Source organism: Somniosus microcephalus, chromosome 16 (genome assembly GCF_052327205.1).
Source record: "Somniosus microcephalus isolate GS21.2 chromosome 16, FLI_Smic_1.0, whole genome shotgun sequence".
Classification (NCBI taxonomy): domain Eukaryota; kingdom Metazoa; phylum Chordata; class Chondrichthyes; order Squaliformes; family Somniosidae; genus Somniosus; species Somniosus microcephalus.
Window position 1 is genome coordinate 32,416,681 of NC_141002.1, and position 12,106 is coordinate 32,428,786.

The 12,106-nt window shown below is 44.1% G+C and overlaps 1 pseudogene across 1 annotated transcript in view; it reads left to right on the top strand.

The window, feature by feature from the left end:
* The window catches only part of LOC147106057 (V-type proton ATPase subunit S1-like), a 58,925-nt pseudogene extending 46,853 nt beyond the window's left edge, over nt 1–12,072 (top strand). Inside the window, exons 7-10 of the transcript XR_015081323.1 lie at nt 4,149–4,390; nt 6,010–6,072; nt 7,689–7,926; nt 11,024–12,072. The product of XR_015081323.1 is annotated as a V-type proton ATPase subunit S1-like (transcript). The remainder of the gene's footprint in view (nt 1–4,148; nt 4,391–6,009; nt 6,073–7,688; nt 7,927–11,023) is intronic.
* Nucleotides 12,073–12,106: the final 34 nt, after the last annotated feature.

Genomic DNA, 12,106 nt, shown 5'->3' on the forward strand with positions numbered 1-12,106 from the left:
CGTCCAATCTTCGACTTCATTGTCGAACGCTGTGATACTGCCACTCTTCGGCATTTTTAGGCATGGTTAGACTGGCTTAAAATGGCATCTCCCGCACTTTCCTTTCTTCCCCGCTGTGGCTTAAAATGGCGTCTCCCACGCTGCTGCCAACGTCGCTCTCGGCGGTCCTCATGGCAAATGGCGACGCCGTGTGGGTTTCGTGCGCTGCTCCTGCACTGCTGCCAATGCTGCTCTCTGCGGTCCTCGTGGCAATGGCAGCGCCTCGTATTTTCCTGCGCGCCTCTCTCCCCCGTTGACGCTGCTCGGCCCATGACCACTGGCTGCGCTCTGCTCTCTCTCGCTTCTCTCCCCCGTTGACGCCGCTCGGCCTTTTTCTGTGCCGCTCGGTCGGGCTCTAGCCCGTCGCTGTCCGGGAAGGGTCTGCGCAGTACCTGTTGCCAGCCCGTTTCGCTGGACCACTGTGACTGGAAAGCCAAGCCTGGCTCTCGACAGCCTCCCTTGCGATGCTCAAATCTCCGCTGGATGACTGGGTGGTTGCCCGTGGTCAACGCCCGTGCTTCTGGACTCGACCTTCTTCCACTGTTCTCCAGGAGCGAATCCCTGGGAAGTGATGGAGTTGCAAGTAGGTTCGAACTTGCTCGTCGCCACTGTTACGTCCGTGTAATAATAAAAGGACTGCAGAGAACGGTACAACAGGTGTTTAATCAACGTGGTTCAAACTGCAACTGAAACAACAGATTACTACTCAGCGTTATAGACAGGTGTGGTCACTGCCGGTACTACAGTATACATGAGCTGTAGAAAGTAGTTCCCCCCCTTAAAGGTACATACATTACAAAGGTGTTGGTGAGCCACCTTCTTGAACCGCTGTAGTCCGTGTGGTGAAGGTACTCCCACAGTGCCGCTAGGTAAGGAGCTCCAGGATTTTGACCCAGCGACGATGAAGGATCGGCGATATACTTCCAAGTCAGGATGGTGTGTGACTTGGAGGGGAACCTGGAGGTGGTGGTGTTCCCATGCGCCTGCTGCCCTTGTCCTTCTAGGTGGAAAAGGTCACGGGTTTGGGAGGTGCTGCCGAAGGAGCCTTGGCGAGTTGCTGCAGTGCATCTTGCAGATGGTACACACTGCAGCCACAGTACACCAGTTGTGGAGGGAGTGAATGTTTAAGGTGGTGGATGGGATGCCAATCAAGTGGGCTGCTTTGTCCTGGATGGTGTCGAGCTTCTTGAATGTTGTTGGAGCTGCACTCATCCAGGCAATGTTGCTATACAATTCACCACAACAAAACTTCAGTGGAAGCCTGATGCAGCATTACAGATGGAGGTTGCACTCCATTGTTGCACTTATTTTTCAAATGCACAGGTATGCCCATGTTTCACCAGGACACTCTGCATTACTGCCATGATCATGGTTTTGAGCTGTGAGCCATGAAATGTGGCGAGCAACAAACACCAAGCACACTGCCCGCACAAGGCACCTATATTCTGCTTGTTCACAGACATGTATAAGGTGGCTGCTGGACTTTGCACATGGGTGACAAATATCTTCTCTCTTATTCCTTATTCCACATGTTACTTTTCTATCTGTTTGCTGGATAAAACTGCACATAACCGGTGCCAGTGTATGTAGAGCGGGTAGGGGTGGTGGCGATAGTCATCTAATCTAGGACTCTTGAATCCTCACAAGGGAAAGGCCCTGGAGATTCTGGGTCTGGAGGATAGGACAGAGTTGGGGAGAGGGAGGTCAGAAGTCTTCCCCAAGCTCCTGGCTAGTATCGCCCTTTGTTTTGGATCCTTTCTTTTCTTACTTATTCATTCACTCCTTGACACATAGACTTACAGTTCAATGCTGCAGCATAACACACTAGAATGTCTTACCATGTAAGCATGGTGTCAAGGGGTGACTTACAGCCAACATTCTAACATGTGGCGTTCTTTTGCCCTTCCAGATTTCCAAGAACAAATGTGCAAACTCAGCCTGCCACCTCACAGTATCTTACAATAGGAAGCATTAGCACATAGTATATGTCCACACTGCGGGGATCAGTTCATGAGTTGCAGAAGGTAGCACTTGGCAAAACACAGAGCAAGAGTAAGGTGGATCAAATGTAGATGCAGTTGGAGCAGGATAGCCTGGTGGCTGGAGGGTCTGCTGGAGGGCTAACTCCAGGGATTCAGATCCCTCGGGGCTTGCCTACAAATGCATTTTGGTGGTTCAGCATTAGCAATTCATGCAGTTAATTGAGACTGTGCCCAGCAGCCTGCAGAGTTTGGAGGCATCAATGGAGGAATCTACAACCCACTTCTGTGTCGTGCTGGGTGACCACCTGACTGAGCTACAGGGACAGCTTGTCCACTACAGGCTCTACTCCAGCGATCTCATTTCTGCCCATGTTACATAGAATTACATGGAATTTACCGCACAGAAACAGGCATTCGGCCCAACTGGTCTCTTCCCTTCCTACTTCATCTAACCCTATCAGTATATCCTTCTATTCCTTACTCCCTCATATACTTATCTAGTTTCCTCTTAAAGGCATCTATGCTATTCACCTCAACTTACTCCTTGTGGTACTGAGTTCCACATTCTAACCACTCTGGGTAAAGCAGTTTCTCCTGAATTCCTTATTGGATGTATTAGTGACTATCTGACTACATCTACCCCTATCAAACCCCTTCATAGTTTTAAAAACCTCTATTCGGTCAACCCTCAACCTTGTCTTTTCTAGAAAAAAGAGCCCCAGCCTGTGCAGTCGCTCCCGATAGTTATAACCTCTCCGTTCTGATATCCTCTTTGTAAATCTTTTTTGCACCTTCTCCAATGCCTCTATATCCTTTTTGTAACATGGAGACCAGAACTATGCACAGTACTCCAAGTGTGGTCTAACCAAGGTTCTATACAAGTTTAACATAACTTCCCTGCTTTTCAATTCTATTGCTCTAGAAATGAAACCTCAGTGCTTTGTTTGCATTTTTAAGGCCTTATTAACTTGCATTGCTACTTTTAATGATTGGTTAATGTGTACCTCTGGATCCCTTTGCTCCTCTATCCTATTTAGACTCTTATTTTCTGAGGAGTATGCGGCCTCCTTATTTCTCCTATCAAAACGCAACACTTCATACTTATCTATATTGAAATTAATTTTCCATTTACTCACCCATTCTGCAAGCTTATTAATATCTTCTTGTATTTTGTTGCAATCTTCTTCCTGTATTAACTATAACCCTCAACTTGGTGTCATCCGCAAATTTAGAAATTGTACTTACGATTCTCTTATGTAAATGGTGAACAACAGTGGTCCCAGCACCAATCCTTGTGGAACACCACTTCCCACCAGTCTCAGGAATGACCTTTAGCCCTTACACTCTCTCTCCTGTTTGTAGTCATCTTGCTAGCCATTCTGCTACTTGACCACTGACTCAACGTGTCATGAGTCTATTATGTGGTGCCTTATTTAAGGTTTTTTGAAAATCCAAGTATATTACATCTCTGCCACGCAGGTCCCTGGCCATGCTGAGGGTCTGTCCAGAAGCAGAGCAATGGCAGGAGCCGGCACAGATGATGGAGCTGTCTTGGTGACACCACATATGTAACACCCAGCCGCCTCCCTCAAATGACTCTAGACGTGTCAGATAGCATATAAGGCCAGGCAGCCACTGCACCAATCCCCATGACAGCTGTGGTTGCAGGCCCCATCCACTGATCCAGCGTCAGGAGCTCCTGTGCCACCTCCATCTCTAGAGGCAGACACTGATGCACAATAGCCTACCACCTCACTGCCTCCCTCCAGTGGTGAAACACATAGAAGGAACAAATGGTTAGGCTGTAGAAGACATGCAAAGGGGAACACCACACTGAACACATCTACACCACAACTGGGGTAAAAAGAAAGTGGCTTAACTGGTCTTGTAATGTTGTGAGACTTGATTTAGAATAGGCCAGATTAAGATAGTTATGGAGAAATGCTGTCATATTCATGGATCCTGAAGCAAGCCTGTGCACCAAGGCAGTGATGGTTTATTTAGCCAAAGTAAGGGCCTAGGTGCAGATGACTGGTACATAAGTGAATGGGTCATATGTTAGGCTCACTGGTTGCTACTGTTTGTCTTCAAATTGCTTCATCAGCCATTCTCTTTTTACTGTTTCAGGTTATTAGAAAGAGTACCGATGGAGTGATTCAAACTGGACGGCGATTAATGGCTACGGAGTCAACCAGCTCTGTTCCATACCCACCCCTGAACGTAACAAATGGCACAAACACGTGCATTCTCTTTCATGCTACCAGTCTGCAGCTAGCAGCCAATGGAACATTAATTGACTTGACCAATGAAACCTTTATTTCCAAATCAGTGGACTCCAGTAGCTCCATATGTTCAACCACGAATACCACGTAAGTTGAAGAAATTGCAATACTAAACTGAAATACCGGCCTCTTTAGGCTAAGCAGCTGATTTTATTTTCAAACATTTTGCAATGTAAAGCCATATATGGTTTGGAAACGTGTTTCTGATGAGCTTTGTAACAACAGCCTGAGGCTTATTTTCACTAGCGTGGATGTGAATTTGTAACAGCTTATGATGTAATTAAGGGCGTAGGGGGTGAGGGAAGATTCAGTGAATCCTGCTATCTTCATTTTATTTTGCACCTCGTATTTTGGTAAAACCTCCAAGGAGTGCTCTTCCTCTGTACTTGGAGCTCATATCAATGTGGTCAAACCCGCAACTTATTTATTGTATGTAGGGTATTTGTGATGTGACATCAGTGAATGCAAGAGTTAAGTCTTTATAATTCAAGCATTGGGTTCACGTCACCAGGATAATGATGACTATTGGGTGAGGTGCGGTTTTTATTCACTTTGGGATAGATAGTGCACTCCTAGCACAGTGGCACCTGTGCATCAGGCACTTCGTACACCTGTGGAGCAGCAGGCTGAGCTTCTGCTATAATATGAGGGCAGCTCATTATACACTCGATGCTGCTCGTGCACAGTGCATGCTGCACTGAGAGTGTTACAGGGTGTGAAGTGCTAAATGGGTGCCAGCAGCACGTAAAAGGTCACTGGTCACCCTTAAAGTTGTCCTGCAACAAAGGGGGGGGGGGGGGGCGAAAAGGCTGTGTAATGATCAGTAACCTGTCATTCTGGAATGGTACACTAGGTGGTGCTGTATGTATATAAGAGTGGGCTACCCAGGATGCACTAGGCTACCCACAAGGCAGCAGTCAAGATGGAGGCCTCTACAGATATTGTACCTAGTCCACATGTGCTCAATAAAGTGTCTAGCAAAAGCTAGCTGTTCTTAATAAAAACGATTAGTTATTAATGAACATAACAGGCTGGAGACAGACAAAGGTGAGAACGAGTTTGGCGCTCCAGCGCCATCATGTCCCACAGAGAGATGATTGTTCTGTAGGTGAGGGCTACCCTGCAACAAAGAGCAGCACCAGAGCAGCATGGATACAAGTGAGAGTACAAGAGAATGCTGTTTCATCCATGCTCAGAACCTGGGGGAAAAAATGAGGAACAAATTGCTGGCATGCTCAAGGTTGCCGAGGTAATTTTAGTGATATGTGCATTGCTTTTATAATGTTAGCTTACAATGCATTTGGACGGCATTTTTTTTCTGAACTTGGTGCATTATATCATAGCAACCATGAACTGCAATTGCCAACTATTTATCTTTCTAAATGCCCAGGAATACTTAAATTTTCCTGGGCATTGTGTAATGTTGTCTTGTCAATGTCATTGCTGCACTGAAGTGTCAGCCTAGATTTTATGTTCTCAAGTCCTGAAGCGAGGCGAGATCCTACTTAGCTGTTGGAGGAGGATCTAGTATTACTTTTCAATAAATTTTTATTCTAATTTCCCCAAATTTGGAGATTTTATAGGACATTAGCGTGCTTACCTTGTGTTTTATAAATTTGGGTTTAGATCTCTGAATTTCAGTTTTAAAACTTGCTTTAATATAAAGACACTTTATAAAACTCATCTTTTTATGTACCTTACTTTAGGTTATCCCTCAAGTATTCACTACAAAAAAATCCAAGTATCAGTGCTAACACTCTGGAAATCAGGTAAGCCTCTATCATTTCTGGCAAAGTGACAGAGATTTGCTTTTATACAATCAAAAGGGCCTTCAAGAACTCTTTTAATGTGGTAACAGCTTTTAACCTAGACTGAAACCAGACCTAAAGTGGCTTTTATATTCTTTTAACTCAGTTTGACTCCTGACATTTATGCAGTTACATATGTTTTCCCTGGTCCAGTGGCAGATTTATAGACCCAGTGTTACTGGTGAAGGTGGGGTGGGGGCAGGCTGCAGGAACAGCCGAGAAAAGGTGCAGGTCCCAAAACAGGGGAGCAGGTTTCAACAGGCAGGCGGCATGAAAAGCGCTGAGTGGGAGGCATGGCCGGCACGTCAAATAGGAGACGTGACCAGTGGACACCGGCCAAAGTAATCAGGATTACCACTCAGTTGAGGCAGAGAAGTAACATTTTTGTGGAGGCCTTCAGGAAGGTGTAGGCAATCAATCAATCAAGTGAAGCAGCAAGTGATCCAACTGGAGGCGGTCAGGAGGGGAACGAGGCTAGAAGTCTTTGGAGCCAGAGGTGGGAGGAAAAAATGACCTTGAGGAGCAAGGCTGAGCTGGAGGCACCACTAACGACCTGAATAATGCCTCTGGAGCAGTCGGAAGGGCGGGCAGCTTAGAGAAGAGCCGCCCTGAAGCATGAGGCTGCCGACTGCATTGCCCGCAACAGCACCATTAAATAACAGGGAGCTACGCCCAAAGCTGCAAGAAGCAATTTTTTTAGGGCACGTTAAAAAAAATTGATTTAATGTTCTGAGGGAGAGAATAAAGGATTGTTTGATATTATCTGACACTGCAGTATCTCCACTGGCGGGGATGTCCATTTATAAGTTGAAAATTTTACAAGAGCATTTCCCATTATAATTGTGGACATAGAAGTTTATAGTGTAAGAAATTAACAGGAAGTGTGTTTAGATGCAAGATGATTAATATATTACTCGTTGACCTCCTATGATGCACATGGGTCATCAAGACCAAATGTAATCCTTAAGTGAAGTGGGGTTAAATAGCAGGAGATAATAGAACCAGGGCTTGCAGACATAATTCAGTCCCAATTTTAAAGTCTCACATTTTGTCCTTATTTTTATATAATATTTTATTTTATATTACTAATATTCAATGTCATGGCACTGTACACAGTAAATCGAAGAATGTAGTCCTTCCTTATCAGATCTGACAAAAGGCCATCAACCTGAAATGTTAACTCTGTTTCTCTTTCCACTGATGCTACCTGACCTGCTGAGTATATCCAGCATTTTCTGTTTGTATTTCAGATTTCCAGCTTCCACAGTATTTTGTTTTTGTCCTTCCTTATCTGTTGCTTATGTCTTTTTGCTGCTATTCCTCTCTGACTTTCCTCTTTTCACCTTTGACTATTTCTTATATGTTCTTAATCTCTTCACTGTTTTGGCTTTCATGGCTATTATGAAGTGAATCTGTCATGAGGGCCTAACAATTCAACAACATTGGATGTGTGACATTAACAAGTTATTTTTGATGGCATATTACAGGAAAACAAAATTCTTTTGAACGTATAATAATTTACCAAACTATAAGGTGTCGCAAAAAATATTTGAGGCATATTTTGTTTTCCTTCAAAGGTTTCTAATGAGGAACAACTTCTACACTACATCAGCTCGAAAGTGGTTCACTTTGGATTTTGTTGAAATTGTGCAGGACGAGCTAAATGTCGCCATGTTTAATGTGTCCAGCATTTCAGCGCCACAGGAGTATTCCTTCCACTGTCAGTTGGTAGGAACCAGTAGGCTTTACGGTGCAACATTTATTGCAGCTAACAAGGCAGCCCAAGCCTGGACCATCACCATTTCTGAGTTTCAGGTAAATTGGTGACATTGAACATAATCAGTCGTGTGATCCTGTTTATTATTAACATGTACAATTGTTGATCTAGTGATGGATATGAGAAATGGGGAAAATGGTTAATCAATCCATTGCAAAATCCTTGCCCCTCTTCAAAACAAAATAGTAAATTGACCTGGAATCAAAATGATTTAAATTCTCATTCTATTAAAGGCTATATACAGTATTTGGCATCTCTGGCTTGCAAGCTGGCCATTTCAATGGGTCGCGACTGGTTTTCAGATCTGTTAGTTAAAGGCCATGTTTTGGCTCTTTTTCCTTTACCTCTGTTTAATTCTTTCCTATATTATTGTGCTGAGATTTGTCATATACGGAATGATTTTTTTTTTTAAAAGCCCATTTTTTGAACGTGGCTCCACTGTACAAAAGCATGCGTTTAAATAAGCAAAACTTATCTATTGGGCAGATGTGGTGCAATTTCCTGAAATGAACAGACTTTCAGGATTTGAAGCAGCATCTGGTTTAGGTCCGAAATCTGATTTCTCTGCCTGATACTGTAGTTTTACGGATCCTCCACAGTCGATGAGTCTCCTGCTCCTCATCCATCACCAGGTGGTGAGTGATGAGCTGATCTGCTCGCTTGGTTATGTTAAATTCCTATTACGCTGGCTAATTGCCACACTCGCATGCTGGTATTGAATCAGCACAGCTGAGGACTGACCTCAGCACCCACCCATCAAAGCAACGCCTGCTCTCGGTGCACTGGCGCTGCCCATCACCTGTACTCCCCTATATTCTCCCGGGTTGCTCAAAGCCATGCCCGCGGGATCAATCCTCAATTCTGGGGAAATGCCAGGACAATCTGTGAGGGTTGGCAACCCTAATTCTTGACTCCACCATGTTTAGACGCTAGGACAGATTTGGCAACAACAGGGACAATGTATTTTTGGTCTGTAGGGGCTGAGAGGCGTGTTCATAAGTGGCCAGACCAAAATGGCAACCTGATGGTCAGGTCCCAGCAGCACAAACCATATATATTTGGCTTCGCACTTCATCTAGAGCCATCCTTTGTTCCTTAACCTGTCCCATTACCACCTCTTGCCTTGAATATCTCTTAATGTCTCTTAATCTCTCCTGCTTTCTATCCTACCACTGACCTTCCCTTTTGTTCTTTCATCCCCTCCTCCTTTTCCCAGCCCCTAAACTTGCTTTCCATTTCCTGCTTTTTTCCAGTTCTGACAAAAGGCCTTCGACCTGAAACGTTAACTCTGTTCCTCTCTCCACGGATGCTGCCTGGCCGCCTGAGTTTTTCCAGCGTTTTCTGTTGTTGTTTTGGATTTCCAGCATCCGCAGTATTTTGCTATTGTATATATTTGGCACTGTCAGCAGTTTCAGTTGGAGGCACCAGCTGAAGTCTTCATTCCACGACAGTTTTCCTTTTTTTTCTCTCTCCCACATGGCAGCTGTTTCTCATCCTGCCAGTACACTTCACACCAAACCTGAGCCGTCTTTGTCTCCTCTGTCCTATCACCATCTCGCCTGGTTTTGAATACCTCTTAATGTCTCTTTACTTCTCTTTTGTTCGATCGCAGCCCTGCCTTGCGATCTATCTTATTTCCTTTCCAGTTTTGAAAAAGGGTTCACCCGAAACGTCGACTTTTAATTTCTCTCCACGGATGCTGAGTTTTTCCAGCATTTCTGTTGTTATTACAGTTTTGCTGTGTTGGGTGATTTATAATCTCAAGTTGCCTTGAAAGCCACTCTGACTTTAGCTAATATGAGAGGACAATATAGATCAGGTTACATCACTGCCAGCAAATAGTCTGATCAGATTTCAGTGTTTGTCCTTCGCTTCTCTGAGAAACTGTAAACAAGCTGCCCATAACCTTTAAACCACCCTCAACAAAAGGTGAAATAATGCTGCGTCATGCACCTACTGGTGCATTACTGACACTTTCACAATGATGTGAACAGGAGCCAACATTACACTGCCCCCTGTGGAGTAGAAAATGGCAGAATATGCATTTTAACACGAGTGAAGCACAACTTACTGACGCCTCACTGCAGTTGGATTCTGCTGATTAAGAATTGAAGAAGTAGCTCTTTATAATTAAAGAACTTTATCTAACACATTTCACAACTTCAGGATGTCCCAAAGCATTTCACAGCCAAGAAGTCACTGTTGTAATGTAGGAAACACAACAGCCAATTTGCACACAGCAAGGTCCCATTAACAGCAATGATACAAATGACCAGATGATCTGTTTCTCTTACTGGTGTTGGTTGAAGAATAAGTGTTGGCCATGGACAACAGGCGAACTCTCCTGTTGTTCTTCGAATAGCGCCTCAGGATCTTTTACATCCACCTGAGAGAGCAATGGGGCCTCGGTTTAACGTCTCACTGGAAAAATGGCACCTCCAACAATGCAGCACTCCCTCAGTACTGCACTGAAGTGTCAGCCTTGATTATGTGCTTAAATCTTTGAAGTGAGACTTGAACCCACAACCATCTGACTCAGGCAAGAGTGCTCCCACTGACTCAAAGCTGATGCCTAATTGGTCAAAATTGAAAGGTGGCCAATGAAGCTACATCTGTGGAAGACCAACTTATAAGTGTTATTTTGCTTACATAATACTGGTCTTCACCAGCAGAATGGTAAAGTACTTTTGGGATTGGTGTACCAAACATCTCAGTGTGGCACTGACACCCACAGTACATTGTAAAGGCACCACAGAGTATACTTTCTTGTGTATCTTGGACTCTAAAATTGATTGGTTGTTCATAGGGAATAGTTGCTTCCTGTTAACTGACTGATGTTAGATTGACATTGGACTCTAGGGTGCAATATAAGATGACACAAAATCATCATGTATCTAATTTTACACTTCATCTGGTAATGAAAGCCTAAAGTTTGTTCTGGAAACACCTTAAATGAGGTCCCGAGTCTGAATCAAGCTTCCAAGCCAATTTAACAAATTACACAATACAAGAATTGTTGCAAGGCTCTGTACAGAAGGCAAAGAAAGCTTCTATACACACCAGACTTGGGTCCTGATTAAAATACTAAACAGTGTTTCAAATGTTCTTGTTTTTATGTCTTTTTTTCCTCAACAGATTCAGGGTTTCAACGTGGAGAACAACCTATTTGCTTATGCAAGTGACTGTACCTCGTTCTTCACTCGTGCAATCTGGATGGCCCTGGTGACATCGCTGGTTCTTTTGTACATCCTTACCTATGGCATCCACATGATCATGCAGCTGACAACTAATGACCGTTTCGATGACCCAAAGGCCAGGCTCTAACAGTCCCCCAGACTGACTAAGTTTGTGTTACTCGTGCTGAATTCACTGAGTCTCCTTTTAATTGTCTTTTACATTAGCTGAATCAAATTTACGCAACATATTATCTTACAGATTTCACCCTTCACAGTGTGATGAAGTTAGTTATAATTTTAGAGCATTGGACTTCCAAGTCCCAGTCTGAGCATGTATTTATGCCGGAGCTTCCAGCAGCTGGTGGGGAAAATTGACCAGAGGGAACACCACCCAAATTGTTCAGTCGCAACAGTTTTCAGACTGCCAAAGAGTAGAAATAAGAACAGCCACAAAAATGTTCACAGATGTAGGACCTTTTGACAGAGGAAGATAGTTTGGATGCAAGAAAGTAGGGCAAAGATGGGGGATAAAATTACATGAGCAAATGCAGATGAAATGTCTCCCGTTGAAACTCATTTGGGTTTGTAGTGAAGATAACAGTCTGGAGTATTATCCTGTACCATCAGTAAATAGGGGATAGGGAAAACAAACTGCATAACTCCAAAATACTGTAGCACAAGTGAGCAATACTAGTTGCGACATGAATGGATTATCTATATATATAAAACGGTATGTCTCTCTGTCCGGCTATACAATCAAAAGTTATAGAGCGTACCTACACGTGTGTTACATCAAAAGAAAGCTTACGATTCCAGAACGGTTGTAAGCGTATTTACGTTTCGGTGAGACAAAAATTGTGCCCGCGGTATCCAAAAAACGTTCAAAATTCTGCTCATTAGCATTGAATGATGTCGAGGTCGACCAATCGTACGGTCGAGCGACCTGACGGTCGACCAATTGCTGCGCGGCGGGGGCGGGTTCCTGTCGGGTGCGGGCGGGCCCTCCTAGAGTCGAGTGATGGGACGATTGACCAATCCTACG